Here is a 17,529-nt window from a genome sequence, read left to right on the forward strand (position 1 = left end):
TGCCTCTTCCCAAGCTCACTGGGCCTTATCAAGAGCTTTTTCCCCTCTGGTCTTCTCCCATTCCTTCAAGGAGTAAGCGTAAGTTTAGGACCAGATCGGTACCTTCTGCTCCAGCCCAACAACCTCCTTCTGGCTCTTTTTTCCAGAGTACATCTCAGGTTGCTGGTGCCTTTCTTTCTTCCATCCTGTGGTGCTCACCCTTTGAAACGCGGGAGAGTTCTTGCGTGGCTCCAAGGGTGGCAGAGAAGAAGCTCAACCTCCAGGAGGACCTCCTTCTTCTTCTTCTTCTTCTTCTTGTCTCTGCGTAGAATTTTCGGAAGTGGGAGTCATCACCTTCCGCCTGAGGACCGCGTAGGAGCTTGTCTCGCCGCCATTGGTCAGCTTGGCAGGGGAGAGCGGTGGATGCTTGGGTGTGGAGGTCCTGAAGGAAGGTTACGAGATCCCTTTTGTTTCCAGACCTCACTTTCCAATCGTCCTCTCGAGTTCGCAGTTATTCCCCTCACTCATCAGGGGTCAAGCCTTGGAGAAGGAGCTTTTCGGCCCTCTTGAGAAGGATGCCATAGAGCGAGCTCCTCCTTCTCCCGGGTTTTACTCTCGGTGTTTGTAGTTTCTAAGGCCCCTTCGGGTGCCTGGCGCCCCATACATAGATCGTTTTCGGTTTGACAAGTTCATTCTAAAGTCCAAGTTCAGGATGGAGACGGTCCAGACTGTTCTTTCATCCGTCAGGAGGGGGGACTGGATGATTTCCATCGATCTGCAGGATGCTTATCTGCAATCCCCATCCATCCAAGAAGCAGAAACCTTACCTTCGGTTTTTCACGGACTCGGGAGTTTTCCAGTTCAAGACCCCTTTGTTTCGGCCTCACCACGCTCCACAGGTCTTTTCTCGGGTGATGGGCTCCTGTTTCAGCTATTCTGCATCAGTTAAATGTAAGGATGCTTCGGTATCTGGACGATTGGCTAGTCCAAGGCCAAATCGTCTCGAGAAATGTCTCACGGTCAAGGGAGATAGTTCTGTCTCTTTGTGTCGAGTTGGGCATTCGTGTCAACTTCGACAAGTCCAATCTAATCCCTTGCCAGATCATGACTTATTCCTGGGGATTGTTTGAATTCCCCAGATTTTGAGGGCTTCTCCCGCTCAGAAACGGATAGACAAGCTTCTGAGTCTGATCGAAGAATTTTTGTCCTCCGTAACGCAGCCAGTTTCTCTTTTGGAGGTCTCTCCTGGGCCAATTTGTCATCCCTCATCCAACTGGTTCCCGGAGGTCGTCTCAGAATGAGGTCCCTTCAGTCGACACTTCGCCAGTCATGGGATTTCGTGTCCGAGGACACGATAGTCGCCTCTTCTCCACAATGTCGAAGGATCTCCGTTGGTGGATGCAAGTTCACCGCCTCAAGTCAGGGACATCTCTTCTTTCGGTTCCTCCGGACCTAATGTTTTTGGTCAGACGCCTCGGATCAAGGTTGGGCGCACACCTGGGCTCCGAAGCCGCTTCGGGCCTTTGGTTAGAGGAGGAGAGGAGCATGTCATAATTAGAGGGAACTGAGGCAGTGTACCTAGGCCTTCTTTCATTTCAGAACAACTGTTGGAGTCTGTTGTCGCGATCTTTGTCGACAACACCACAGCAGTCTCGTACTTGAGAACCAAGGCGGCACACAGTCGGATCTTCTCACTCAAGAAGCCCGATCAATCCTGTGTTGGGCAGAAGACAGGGGGATTACGTTGGTCCCTCAGTTTATCCTGGGGTCATCACAACGTCTTAGCAGACGCCTTTGTCGAGACCGAACGAAGTTCAAGGGTCGGAGTGGACACTTTGCCAGGAAGTCTTCGACAGCCTCAGGAAGAAATGGCCTGTCACAGTCGATCTGTTTGCGACCCCACTGAATTTTCGGTGCCAGATATTCTTCGCCCCTTACCAGACTCCTCAGAGTGCCGGGGACAGACTCTCTTTTGCAGGACTGGAGGGACTTCAAGCCTATGCTTTTCATCCGTTCTCTCTGGTGAGGTCAGTCCTCAACAAGTGAGGGCAACCAAGCGTCTGGATCTCACCTTGATCGCCCCCTTCTGGCACAGAAGGAGTGGTTTCCCGACCTTCTGGAAGCACTGGTGGAACCCCCCATTCGCCTGCCAGAGAGACCAGATCTTCTCAAACAACCCCATTTTCATCGGTTCCATCAGAGGCTCCACATGCTTCATCTTCATGCCTGGAGACTGTCAGGAGGTTCTCCAAGCACGAAGGGTTCTCCTCCAGAGTGGCGCGACAGTTGGCTCTTGCAGGCGGCAATCAACCAGAGTAAATTATCAGGCTAAATGGTCGGTTTACAGACGTTGGTGTAAGTCTCAAGGACATTCAATTTCTAGACCTTCCTTACCGAAAGTAGCGGAGTTTTAGTTCATTTACATCATGACAGGGCCCTGTCACCTTCGTGCATTAAGGGTTATAGGTCTATGCTTTCCTATGTTTTTAAGGCAAGGCTTCCTGAGATCTCTTCATCTTATGTCATTAGAGATTTACTTCGATCTTTTTCCCTATCTCGACCCAGGCCGCAGTGTTCGCCTCCGACATGGGACGTTAACAAAGTCCTTCAAGCCTTAAGGTTCCCTCCGTTTGAGCCTCTGAATTCTGCCAAATTTAGGGACCTCTCTTCTAAGACACTCTTCCTTGTCTCACTGGCTACAGCCAAGAGGGTGGGTGAACTGCAAGCACTCTCTTTCTGGTTGCCAGATCTGGACAAGAACATGATTTTGTCATACCTTCCTGAATTTGTCGCAAAGACTGAATCGTCTGATAATCCCATTCCAGGTCTTTCGTACTGAAGTCGCTGGTCGACTTTGTTGGTAATTTAAATGAGGAATTAGTTCTTTGCCCTGTTAGGGCGCCTCTCATGTTATTTACGCCGCACGAAGGACATTCAGGGATCGTCCCCGTCATCTGTTTGTTTCACCCCGAAATGTCAAGAGACCTATTTCAAAGAATGGTGTATCCTTTATTCTCAGAGATCTGATCGTTAAAACTGGTGGTTCGCTGCTGGGGAAGACCAGACGCCGAGAGCACACAGTATTATAGCAGTTGCTACATCAGTAGCTTTTATGAAGAACGTCTCAGTCGCCAAGGTGCTTGAGGCGGCGACTTGGCGTTCTAATTCTGTTTTTGCCTCTTTTACTTGAGGGATATTTCTCTAGTTCTAGGCGACCTTCGTTCTTTGGGCCCTTGTTGATGGCAGGACAGGTCGTCAGACAGGAGAATTAGGTAGTCTTCCTGTTTTACGTTTTGGTTTTGCTACCATGTATATTATTCATTAATTTTTGTTTTGTTGTATATATTTTTTGTTTTTGTATTATAACACCCATGGCAGTTTTTTGACGTAGTTATAATGGGAATTAGGCAGTTTGGTATTTAGGTGTTTTTGATGACAAGGACTGACTGCTTGGCACTCATGCTGCTTCCATTTTCAGTGTGAAATGGTTCCAGCCACTGGGTTGTCGGCACTGGCGACTACGCTTCTCCCAGAGTTGATGCTGACCTAGGACTAGGCCACTGGTTCGCTTGTCCTGACGAACTCCTGCTTCTTCCACTGTCCTGGACAGGGAATTAGTCAATGGATGGCGTCTGCTGTCATCTGGTGACTCGCTCACCATCTACTTTTTGTCTCGCCTGTCTTCTCAGAGTCAGACACTCGTGGAGATCAGGCGACACTTAGTAGCCCTGAGTTTCTTGTTGACGAAGTCGGTTGCGTTGATACACCCCCGATGATCGTGTAACATGAGACCAGGTTGGACTGTCAGGCATTCGTCCTTCGGGACTGAATCGCCTTTTTGCTCCGCGCTCCTTTCTCTTGACACCAGAAAAGAAAGCTCGAGTTAGGAGTTGCTCATGAGCCGATTCGTTGCTGGCGACTTCGGGTTGCGTTGATCACCCCCAAGGTTTGCTTAGCTTTGAATCGCCCAGACAGTCCAGATACTCATCCTTTAGGGAAAGAATAGTGCTTGATAGTCTTCAGGGTGCAGCCCTTGCTGTCCGCAATTCGTCTGACTGGTCACCTGGTCGGTCACCTGACTTTAGTACAGACGGACTGACTATGCACTTACTCCTTGTCCTGTGCTACTGCAGTTGGTGGCATTATGGTAGGAGACTTTGAGTTGTTAGTATCTTTGACCTTGGGTGAGTTTTGACTGCCTATGATATATATTTCTTTGTTTGTTTTCTCCTATTCTGTCCGAAGGGGAAATTGTATTCAGATTCCCTCCTCCTTTTCAATGTGGTTAATCGGGCTAGATAAATTATATTAAGGTACTTTTGTTTATTAATATGGAATTTTTATTCTAAAATTAATATTAATAATACTTACCTGTATAATTTATCTAGTCCCACCCATCCTACCCCACGATCTGCCTATCACAACTGATTTGAGGGAAGGTTTTCGTATCTGTCAACGACAGTGTTGCCAACTGGCAGACAGAATAGGAGGTAACAGGGTTGCCAATGTGGTAAATTTTGGTGCGGTTTTTGGGGATTTAGGGCTAGATAAATTATACAGGTAAGTATTATTAATATTAATTTTAGAATAAAAATTCCATTTTCGACATTGTTATTTGCAACCAAATTAACCCCGAAAAGTTACAAATATTTCGGATGCATACTTACGAGGAGACGACGCAAGGAATGCCAATATAGTGGAGGGTCACACATACGCCAATGCATTTATAAACTATTTCCATGAATTCTAGTTGTCATAGTAATGCAGTAATGATAAAATTGCTGTTATATGTATATAGTATACTACAAATAGATACGCTAATTTCACTTATTTCGCCGGTTTTGTGTAAGTCTCATACCCAGTTTGGAGGGTAAACACATACCAATTGACAACACTGATAAACAATTGAAGAGCGCAAAACGCCGCAAAGAATGCCGTAATCCCTTTCGATAAGTATGGTTAGAGGTCGGGTGTACGATTGTTGTGATGAAAGTGCCCTAGCGTCTATGGGTACAAGTGGGGTGCGGATTTAGCACAGGAAATGGGAAGTTTATTGACGCAAGCAACTCCGCAAACATCAACATGGCGTCAGTCTTCTAAATATTCCGAGTTGTGAGTAAAAATTTTGAAAGTGTTTTGGTGGTGTGGGCACTGCGTTTAAATCTTAAAATATAGCCTTACTTTCTAACTTGAAGAAAATACTTTGAAAGGAGAGTAGAAGTTCATAGCTCCTTCTCTCACCAACAACAACTCGTGACTGATGACTATCTCCGGTGTCAGGACGCATTAAAAGTACTTTTTCGGAGGGTGGCCTAGCCGTGGTAGTCGGTGAGTTGGCCAGTCCACGCAGTGTTTTACCCTATTTAATTGGTGAAACAAGAATACAATTACATCTTTAAGCATACATATTCAAATGATTGAAGTTTCGTCAACATAACGTGATATATGAAAGTGCCATACAAACTAAAATAAGGGAGCGCCTACAGTTTAGTTGGCCATGGGTTTTGTCTGCTAGGTAATCGGCGGACTAATACAAACAAGATGGTGACCCTTTTTTGGCGCCAGTTTCAAAAATATGTGTAGTAATATAAAACCCAAAAATCTATAAAAAACGGTAAGGGGGGACCTTGTTGGGAACCGGGGTTTTTGGGTGGGGGGAGAACACAGAAGAAAGGGTAAATGTTCTTACAATGGTAAGGGGGGACCTATTGGGAAACGGGTTTTTGGGTGGGGGGAATACAAAGACAACAACATTGAACACTAGGAAAATCACGAAATGGCTGTGTATATCACCTCCTACTCTACATTTGTTCCGCGTTCGGTCTGGCTAACTAAACTGTCCCCCCCTACTCAGTTTAGTTGGCCAAGGGTATCATCTGCTAGGTAATCGGTTTATGAGATGAGTGGCCTAGGTAACTAAGCTGTCCCCCTACTCTACATTCGTACCCCGAACATATGGGCTATTAGCTTAGAGGACGTTTGGGCATGAGGTGTGCGGACGGGGTAACTAAACTGTCTCCCTACTCAACATTAGTAGCCCGAACATTTATGCTGTTAGCCTAAGTGGACGTTCGGCCATGAGATGTGCGGACTGGGTAATTAAACTGTCCCCCTACTCTACATTCATAGTCCGAACATATGGGCTATTAGCCTAAGTGGATGTTCTGTTCATGAGATGCGCGTACATGGATTAAAGTCATGTCTGAGTTCATAGTTCGAACACGTGGACTGCTAGCGAAAGTGAATGTTCGAATATGGTTAGCAGCCCTGACTTCCGCTTGCCAATAAAAACACTGACATGCTATATGTTACCTACTTGGTTTCAACCTTAACAAATGAACATATCGTACATATACATCGATTAACCCTTGAACGCCTATTGGACGTATTTTACGTCGACATAAAGTTTTTTTAAAAATTCGCAGAAAAATACTTATAGGCCTACCAGCTGAAAACTTTTGAATCATGCTCCCTTGGGGGATGCTGGGAGTTCACGGATCAAGGTGTTGTTTTGTTTACAATCGTTACACAGGCGCGCAAGCGTGAATTTCTTCCTTATCGCACTAAAAAGTATCAGTGACACATCTCAGAAATTATTTCGTCACTGACATAATTTTTGCACCATTTTAAATTAGCCGTTACATGAAGTAATATACATGAAAATGTGTGCATTTTCATGTAGAATACAACTAAAAAATACTCATGATTGTAGCTTTTATCAGTTTTGAAATATTTTCATATAAATAACGATATGTGCCAAAATTTCAACCTTTGGTCAACTTTGGCTCTACCGAAATGGTTGAAAAACGCAATTGTAAGCTAAAACTCTTATATTTTAGTAATATTTAATCATTTACCTTCATTTTGCAACAAATTGGAAGTCTAGCACAATATTTTGATTTATGGTGAATTTATGAAAAAAACTTTTTCCTTACGTCCGCGGTAACTCTTCCGAAAAAATCATACGTGCGATTGTCGTAATGTTTGCACCATTTTAAATTAGCTGTTACATAAAGTTTTATATATGGAAATGTGCGCAATTTCATGCACAATACAACTAAAAACTACCCATGGTTGTAGCTTTTATCAGTTTTGAAATATTTTCATATAAACAATGATAAGTGCCAAAAATTTCAACCTTCAGTCAAACTTTGACCTCTACCGAAATGGTCGAAAATGCAATTGTAATCTAAAACTCTTGTTATTCTAGTAATATTCAATCATTTACCTTCATTTTGCAACAAATTGGAAGTCTCTAGCACAATATTTCGATTTATGGTGAATTTATGGATAAAAAAACATTTTCCTTACGCTCGCACAGTAACTCTTCCGAAAAAATCATACGTGCAATGTGGTAATGTTTGCACCATTTTAAATTAGCCGTTACATAAAGTTTTATATATGAAAATGTGCGCAATTTCATGTAGAATACAACAAAAAATAATTGAAGGTTGTAGCTTTTTCTCTTTTTCGAAATATTTGCATATAAATCACGATAAAAAAAAAAAAACCCTTTTTTGGTCAACTTTGACTCTACCGAAATGGTCGAAAAAACGCAATTTTCTTAAGCTAAAAATCCTTACAGTCTAGTAATAATTCAGTCATTTGATCTTCATTTTGAAAACAAATTCAAAGTCTCTAGCACAATATTTAGATTTATGGTGAATTTTGTTCATGAAACTTACCTGTCAGATATATATATAGCTGTATTTTTCTGAAGTCCGACAGAATTTTAAAAACTTCCGACACACGCAGTGGTCGGCCAGGTGGTTTAGTACCCATTCCCGCCGCTGGGAGGCGGGTATCAGGAACCATTCCCATTTTCTATTCATAATTTTTCTGTCGCTGGTGCTGAAAACACCTGTTTTCAGTACCTCCGTCTTAGGATTTTGGAAACTCATTGCCGCTAAGTTTCCTAATTGTCTTTGATTTATTACTTGGATTTGTGGGATTTGTGGCTAGGCATACGCTATCTTAAATTGATTTGAATTTGATTCATTTTTGCATAAAATATCTGAATCTAGTTAGGCTAGTTTCAGACGGGGTTGTCTGCAAAAGATAGGGTGTGGCTACCGAAAGCTTCGGTAGATCCGCACTTGGTATGTACGAGGGGTATGGGTCTTGCTTCTTTGTTGAGATTTGTCATGTAAGGAGTGTGAGACTTTTGTCTATTCCGTAAGGAAGACATATGATTCGTATGTACGCAATTAATCAGTAAACATGTCTAATTCCGTAAGGAAGACGTATGATTCGTATGTACGCAATTAATCAGTAACAAAAGTCAGGGTAGTGAACCTGCTAACCTTCCTGTAGACTTTATTTTGCCTAACCCTGTAGTATGGCCTACGGGCTATGAATATATCTACGAGAGGTGCTCGCTCTCCTTCATTGCTGTGAAGTGCTACTTCTGTAATTGTTACTCCTAACCCTGCAGTGTTGCCTTCGGGCCCTAAGCAGTGTCTGTAGAGGAATTGCCCTTTCTCTGATACTCTTTCGATTCGTAACTTAGAATCGAAAGTGCTTGCTTTAGAGAGTAAAAGTGAAGGGCAGAAGTGCAGTGATACCCCTTGTGTAGTGGAGGGTGCGTCAGATCGGCCTCGTTTCGCCTCTAGGCCGGGACCTCTGCTTGACTCCAGGACCCGGGGAGGGAGCATGTCCGAAAGCCTAAGGAGGGTTACAAGGAACCCCCACCGATCTGGCGTGCCTTCGGCAGTTTCTGATGAAAATCCCCAGACTGCCAAAGTGCGTGCGCGTGCACGAATCCTGAAAGATTGCTTCTCGTCCTCCGAAGCGTCCTCCCCATGCAGGGGTTGGAGCTTTCGGAAGGACTCGCGCCCTCTAAATAGAAGCTTTATAGAAGAGGACGCTTCACGTCCTCTCTCTCTCTCTCGTTATGCGTTTCAGTGAGAAGTAAGAAGGCGAACGTCGCCTGAACACGTGTCCGTCTTTCCACGAGAAATACGTAAAAGAAGTCATAGTAGCAGGAAGCTTTTGAGAGCGGACGCCCGGGACGCTCGGATGGACTCCAGGCGCGCGCGGGTGCACGCCAAGCGCGCGCCAGTGGACGCCGAGCGCGCTCCAGTGGACGCCGAGCGCGCTCCAGTGGACGCCGAGCGCGCGCCAGTGGACGCCGAGCGTGCACCAGCGCACGCCAGGTGTGTCGCCTGGCTGAACGTTTCTGTTGAACTCTTCAAGCTCTTGTTTCAGATTTGGGCCTAAGAATTTTACCTCTACCTCCGGTGATACCTTCTACCTCACCTGCAAAGAATGTGAAGTAGGCAGTGCTTCGGAGGAAGTTTAAAGTGAACAGACAACTTCTTCTTCGAAACCAGCAAGACATCGGGTTCGTGAATTCAAGAGGTCTCTGTCAATTAATATTGCTTTTCGCATAGGTGGATGGAGTTAAGGAAAGCTCAAGGGAAGATCTCGTTTGCTCTACCGCAACCTTTGCCATTCTGCCAATAAATTTAAGTTGCCACTACCGCAGTCAAGACTTTGCGATAAGGCAGTTACGGGTTATGTAAGGCTCGATGTCCTGCACGTCAGGACTCTCGACAACGTTCAGTGGGATTCTTGCAAAGGCACTCATCAAAAGGACGCTCTTCAGGAAAGCGCAAGACAGGACTTCCTTTGCCATACTGCCAATAAATTTTAAGCTTTAGCAGGCATTAGTTGTGATACGGGAGAGGAAGCTGGTTGGAGAGTTTCTTCCTCTTCCCAGGTAATTTTGCAAGCTTTTTATCCCATCTGAAAGGGTTTTTCAGATGATAGATTTTGTTAGTTTCTAGTCGGGACTACGCTGCCGAATTGAACATCGTCGTCTACCTGCCGTAAGCCCAGTCTCTTAACAGGATTCTTGCCCCTTCCTCGTTTGAGACGGAATCGGAAAAATTAAATTAAATGCTTGACTCCCTGGATTACGTTTTGTCAATTCAGTGACTTTCCCCATTGACAATATACTTTCGTTTTGTCAAGTAAGTGGGTATCCCCTCATTGACAAAATATCTCTTTGTCCCGTAAATGGGTTAGTTCTCATTGACAAACATCTCATTAACTTGATATTGCGTAAGCGAATAAGCTCTTATTGACAAGATTCGGAAGAGCTCTCATTCGTCATTCGCAGACTCGTACAAGAAATAGACTTGTAGACTACGTCAATGAACTCTTATGTCCAATAACATAAGAAGCTTGAGCTGACTGCTTCGATTCTCTTAAGTTTTGTTCATGAAACTTGCCTGTCAGATATGTATGTAGCTGTATTTCCGAATTCAGCTATATATATGCTGCCAGGTAAGTATGAACAAACTTTATTGTGATATAATTTCATATTTTGCCTTGCGTTATTTACTTCTGGTTGGTTCAAGTCATATACGCTTGCTGTAGTTACCTCTTCGGATGGCAACCGAGAGGTCTATTGTCTAATTAAGGACATTTAATCGTTACTCCCTGCAGCCTTCCAGGAGTTTCCGATTTATCTTTTACCGTTGTTTGGTAGTTTTCTGCACGACACAAACGCATCTATATATTTAGCGTTTTCTGTTTCGCTTAAATATACCAGCTTGAGAGTCTTTCTGCTCAAAAAATAACGAACCTATTCTTCGTAGAATAGGGTAGCTGGCAACCCAGACATAAAGTTAAGTGACGACGTTCGTAATCTGCTGCTGGCTGCTGCTGTCACGCTGTGTCTGTCCTCCAGTCCAACCGAGCAGTAACAGATCGGTCGCTGTCATGCGCGGTAGGTTACGTCTCTCTCTCCTGCGGGATTGACTGACTAACCGTATCTCTGTGCTGGCGGTTACGTCTCTCCTGCGGGATTGACTGACTAACTGTATCTCTGTCCTTCAATCACGGACTTTAGCCTAAGATTGAGGGGATTTCTTACGTGAATGAATAAACAAAGTTGCATTCGTTTTGCCTTACTATGTTCAACAGAGTTACCTCTTAATCCTTTCGGTGCTCGTTACCGCACGGTATAGAACTACGAGTCTACCGCAACATTGCACTTTTATATGCTCTCCTGCTTAGGCAAAGCGCAGCCTTATTAGGGAAGTAAGCATACTCGGGAGGGAATGGATGAGCTTGCTGGGGACCATTTCCTTCCTGAAGAAGTTTGTTTCCCCGAATAGACTGCAATTCAGACCACAGTTTTTTCCTACCGGGAAACTGAAATATTATTCAAGATCTAGGAATGATTCTGAACATCTCTCAGTGCGTTTATCACCTGAGTGATAGAAAGAAGGTGCCGGACATCTGATAGGGTTTCAGATGTCCTGGATCTTAATCTGAAAGAAGTAAAAGCGATTCGGTAGTCCCTCCAGTCCCTCGTAACGAGTTTGGGGAACCAGTGGTCCAGATCAACTCTGATATTCCACAGCTCTCTCATATCTTAAGAAGTATCTCTCTCGGTCCCTGTTCGAGTTTACGAGAAAGCCTATTATAACAACAGGCGTAGAATGTAACGATCCTCTAGAGGTTCGTTACAGGATTGCAAAAGTCCGTACGAATCGTCTCGATCGACGGCAGCAACTATTGACTTCCGAGTGGAATCTTTCTTTAGAAGTAAGTTGAGAGTTGTGGAGACTTTAGGGACGCCCTTTCATTCTTCTCTTCGATATGTTAGGACGAAGAGGCTTCTTCTTCTCTGCTCCCTTATTCTCGATCCGGGATCGGTACCATTAAACGCCATCCTATGATATTGAACAGGGATGGATATTTAGTCTCTCTTTCCCCTTTTTCAATCGCTTAGGTAAATGTAATAAGAGGATTTATGACGTCACAGGGAGCGACAATGACGCTGATCGCCCCATGTTGGCCTTCAGGATCCTGGATTCACAGAGGTCACATACTTCCTAGTTCACTTTCCAAGGAACCTTTTCCGAGAGAGTCGGTCTACTCTAACTCGAAAGGTACTATAACCTCTCCGCTCTGAGTTCTGACTACGTTCAGGCTATCGAGATGTTGACAGGAATAAGATTACCGTCTTCCATTTCCGTCTGAAGAATGGGATAAGCTGGCAGTCACAACTATTAAAGAATACGCAAATATGTTGTTGACGGCCTTTGGGCTCAGAGATTTGCGTCGGTCAAACAACAAAGCCCTTCACGATCTTTGAGTTCTGTGGAATCTCGAACCTCGCTCACCATCTACTTTTTGTCTCACCTGTTTTCTCGGAGTCAGACACTCGTGCGAGATCAGGCGACAGATAGTAGCCCTGAGTTTCTTGTTGACGAAGTCGGTTGCGTTTATACACCCCCGATGATCGTGTAACATGAGACCAGGTTGACTGTCAGGCATTCTTCCTTCGGGACTGAATCGCCTTTTTGCTCCTCGCTCCTTTCTCCTGGCACCAGAAAGCTCGAGTCAGGAGTTGATTCGCTGACGACGTTGGGTTGCGTTGATACACCCCCAAGGTTTGCTTAGATTGAATCGCCCAGGCAGTCCAGACACTCATCCTTCAGCGAAGAATAGTGCCTTATGGTCTTTAGGGTACAGCCTTGCTGTCCTTGATTCGTCTGGAACTGGTCAACTGGTCGGTCACCTGACTTTAGTACAGACGGACTGACTGTGCATGTCCAGATCGAAGCTTTCAATATGGAACTTAGACTAGTCTGAAGTTCTTGATGTCAAAGCATTCGAACCTCTCCTACCTGTTAACTTCTTGCATGTGATCAGGAAGGCCTTCTTCTAACCACCCTAGATACGACAAAGAGGGTTAGTGAGATTTTAAGCCATCGTCACAAGTTTTGGCTTTAGAGAACACAAGGCGGTGTGCTCTCTAAGCCTTCCGTTGTGGCCTAAGAATGGTAACCCGTTTGTCCTTGGGCCAGGAGCTTGGAAGCAAGGATGGCACAAGTTAGTGGGCAGGAGCCAGAGAGAGTCCTGTGCCCTGTCGGGTCTCTCAAGTTTTATCTACATAAAACTCAAGGAAGTCGAAGTCATTCGGGCAATCTGCATGTGTTCCGAAAAAGACCAGACTTGCCCCATATCGAAGTACACCCTGGTTTTTATGGGTTAAAGGAGTTCTTTCAAAAATGCTCCTTCATTGTGTTTGCACAAAGATTTGAAACTCTTTTTATCTGAATGCTCACGAGGTGAGGGCGCGGCCTCGGAAGCATTTCAACAGAGCATGGCACTCAGCAACATCCTGAGTACCATGTTTTAGCGAAGCAACTCTGTGTTCACTTCACACTCCCTGCGAGATGTGAAGATGGCATATGAGATCTGCTGCTCGCTAGGGCCATACGTGTCTGCAGACACAATCTTGGGGGCAAGAAGTACCACTCATCCTATCCTGTAGAAAATGGTTAAGGAGAGCTCTTAATTTAGTTTTGTTTGAGTCGCCGACAACGGCGACTTCTTAACTCTTAACCTTAGTTAACACACCTTAACTTTGGCTAGGTTGGTCAGGTGGTGATATATATATATTTATATATATTATATTTATTTTTACTTCTTAGCCCTCATGGTATGGTCAATATGGTCTAGTCACGTCGTGGTCTCGCCCCCTGTTGACAGATCATCTGGAGTGCACCAGCTATATAGGTCTCTACCTCGCTGCAACTCTAGTAGCACAAGCAGACTTACGTGGCAGAAGCCAAGCTATGCTAACAGGTGGAACCAAGATGTAAATCATCTGCATGCATTTGTTTCCCAAAATCCTTCTATTCTGTCCCTTCCCACCTCCAAAGGTGGGATTCAGCTATATTATATCTGACAGGTTAAGTTTCATGAAAACAAAATGATATTGTTATGATACAATAAAGTTTGTTCATACTTACCTGGGCAGATAATATAATAATCAAGTACCCGCCAACTCCCCATCCCCCCAGGGGACAGTGGAAATAAAAATTATGAATAGAAAATGGGAATGGTTCCTGATACCCGCCTCCCAGCGGCGGGAATGGGTACTAACCACCTGGCCGACCACTGCGTGTGTCTGAAGTTTTTAAAATTCTGTCGGACTTCAGAAAATACAGCTATATATATATCTGCCAGGTAAGTATGAACAAACTTTATTGTATCATAACAATATCATTTTTAAATAAAACTTTCCTTCCCTCCTTGCATGGATTCTCCGCCGCAAATCTCTGAAATGCGTACGTCACATTTTCGGAATATTTGCTCCGTTTCATGTTAGGCGTTTCATAGTGTTTTATAAATCAAAATGTGTGCAATTTCATGTAGAATACAACAAAAAATAATTGAAGGTTGTAGCTTTTCTCATTTTTGAAATATTTGCATATAAAAACAAAATTCGACATTCGGTCAACTTTAACTCGTCCGAAATGGTGGAAAACTGCAATTGTAAGGTAAAACTCTTACAGTATTGTAATATTCAGTCATTTATCTTCATTTTGAAACAAATTGGAAGTCTCTAGAAAAATATTTAGATTTATGGTGAATTTTTGAAAAAAACCTTTTTTTACGTCCGCATGTTACGAATTTGTGCATCAATTTGTGATAATATTTTCTCTGTGTTGCTTTGATCGTTTTACAATGTGTTATATACCAAAATGATTGCAACTTAGTTTACAATGCAATGAAAACAAAATTAACTTATTAGCTTTAACCGTTTTGCTCACAGTGCGATTTGAATACAATTATATATGAAATTTTGTTTTCGTGCTATCATATATCGCATTATTTATATATGATAATTATATTTTTTTTCATTTCTAATGGTTGCATACTAAACTTAGGCAATGACAAAAAGGAGCCAAAAATGAATTCTAATCTTGAAAACTAAGTGCGCTGTGATTTTTTGAATAAATATTTTTTCCGCTTCAGCGCTCACTCCGAGACCCTTTAGGCATACGGGAGACGATTTTTATTATACCCCTTAGGCATTTAAGGGTTAACTTTTCATAATATTGTGAGGTGTGAAATCCATGCTCGGCCGGAGAGTTCCCCCACAAATATGGTCAAGCTTAGAGTTGGAAATCGAAATCATCCAAGTCTTCGGGGAATGCGATTCTTCTTTTCTTTCTGGCTGGGATCGTACGCCATGGCAAAGAATCACAAGGTCCGGTATAGTAACTGGAATGGCGGTGGCAAATTGCACAGCGCGGGAGACGACGTGGTAGAAGTGGACATGATGAATGTTTATATGCTGACACAAAGGAACAGACTGGGGTCAAATCATAGTAGGGCAGGGTCGGGTCAGGGAACTACTTACCTCGGTGGTGGGATTAAGGCCCGGGCAGGTGTTGCGTGGCCTAGCCAAGGGTATCGTCACGGTAAAGGTGTTAGAAGTGAATAAAAGGGGCCTAGCCAGGGCCGGATTTAGGCATGTGGAGGCCCACTCTGCTTGAGGCGGGTGGCGAAGCAAGCCTCACCCAGGGGCGCTGTAAGCTCCACCGGGAAATCATCATTGCCGGTCCTGCCAGTAATGAATTTTGGTCATATTAATCACGTGTGCAAAATGACCTCTCCTGACTCTACACTTGAGTATAAAAAGATTATGAAAAGCAATTTCAAATAAATAGCATACGTTTTATTACCACAAATCTAAATATGTTAGTTTGCCTTCACTCATGAGGACTCTTCACACCTGACTGTACAAACTGACCATTTTTTGAAGGTGATTAGGAAGCATGACCCATACTCAGTGCCGCCAATCTTAAAATCAAAACCAAAGTTTCTTCGTAGAATAGAAAAACAATAGCGGTATCTGTATTTATAGACTAGACACTTTACGAGACTTGGCCCTTGCAAATTTGGTGATCAATATGTGGAGGCCCTGGGAGGTGTCCCTCTTTGCCCCCCCCCCCCCCCACCCCCCCCCCCTAAAATAAAATGGGGCTGGCCCTGGGGCTAGCATATAATCAACAATTAGTAGGGTTCTTATAAAAAAAACTGATAAAATAATGGAGCTCCTACAGTTTAGTTGGCCAAGGGGAACGTCTGCTAGGTAATCTGCGGACGAATACAAACAAGATGGCGGCCGTTTGTTTTGGCGAAAGTTTTGAAAGCCTGACTGGTCGAAGCATGTTCGGGCAGGGTCGGGTCTGTGAGCTACTTACCATGGTTGAGTGATTATGGGCCGGGCAAAAGTGTTGTGCGGCCTGGCCAACTAAACTGTAAACTACCCCAAAAGAAGCATCGTGAGGTCTTTACTTTGTTACTGTTCAAAATGTTTATTTTAATTCCTGTCTTACTTTGTTACTTCAAAATGTTTATTTTAATTCCTGTCTATTATCCCTTTTTTGCAACCAAATTAACCCTCAAAAATTTCAGATATTTTTAAAGTAGATATGAGCAGACGACGGCAAAATCTTTGTTGCCAATTTAGTGGAGCTTCACACATACGCCAATGCATTTACAAACTTTCCATGAATTCTAGTTGTCATAGTAATACAATAATGAGAAAATTGCTCTAATATGTATAGATACTACAAATAGATACACTTATTTCCCCGGTTTTGTGTAAGTCTTATACCCATTTGAGGGTAACACATACCAATTGACAACACTGATAAACAATAGAAGAGTGCGAACAATGGCGTAGGTACTGTTCACAGCAAAACTGTTGAATAGCTTTACTCAACAAAACCTACGGTTCTTCATACTTCTTGTAAACCACCTACGTTCGGTAGGATGGAGCAGACATTGAGGGAGGCGGATGCTCGATTGGCTTCGGTAGTAGGTTCGGGGAAACTAGAATCAGGTTTGCTTCCCAGGTCCCCTAAGAAGGTACGGTTTTCTTCCAAGATGTCAACGGGTGCATCCAAACCCTCAGTGAGTAAGAAGGGTTTTCGGAAATAGGAGACGTTACCTTCATCGATACCAGTAGGGGGTTGTCTGTCCCACTTTGCAGATACCTGGGAGAAGTGGGGTGTGGAGGGTTGGATTGTGGAGGTTTTGAAGGAGGGGTACAGAATTCCCTTTCATTCTGTTCCTCCTCTGTCGGACTCCCCAGTTCATCTTCCAAGCTATTCCCTGTCATCCATCAGGGGTATAGCCCTGGCTTCGGAGATTCCATTGCTACTGAACAAGGGGGCGATAGAACCAGCTCCCCGGTCTCCAGGCTTTTACATTTGAATCTTCGTAACCACCAAAGCAGGAGGTATTTTGAGGCCTTTCTGGGCTCAATTGCTTGATTGTAGCTATAAGATTTCACATGGAAAACCCTCAAGCGGTGCTGAGATCAGTCCGAAGAGACGACTGGGTGATCACAGTGGACCTCAAGGACGCCGACCACCAGATTCCAATACACCAGGAATCTTGGAGGTTCCTTCGTTTCGTAGTTCAATATGTGTCTTTCCAGTTCAAAGTCCTCTGCTTCGGGCTAACCAGCACCTTGGGTGTTTACGAGGGTGATGTCTCTAATTTCATCCATCATGCATCATCACAGCTTCCGCATGAGGAGGTACCTGGACGATTGGTTAATCCAGGCTTCCTCCCAGGAATAAGCTTTAAGAGCAAGGGATTTCCTCCTACAAGTACTGGGAAAAAGTTAACTCTCTCCTTCTCAAGTAAAGATGTTTTTGGGAATAGTGATTCAGACGCGTCCTTTGAAGGCTTTCCCGACGCAAGACAGAGTACTATGCT

Source organism: Macrobrachium nipponense, chromosome 2 (genome assembly GCF_015104395.2).
Source record: "Macrobrachium nipponense isolate FS-2020 chromosome 2, ASM1510439v2, whole genome shotgun sequence".
Taxonomy (NCBI): domain Eukaryota; kingdom Metazoa; phylum Arthropoda; class Malacostraca; order Decapoda; family Palaemonidae; genus Macrobrachium; species Macrobrachium nipponense.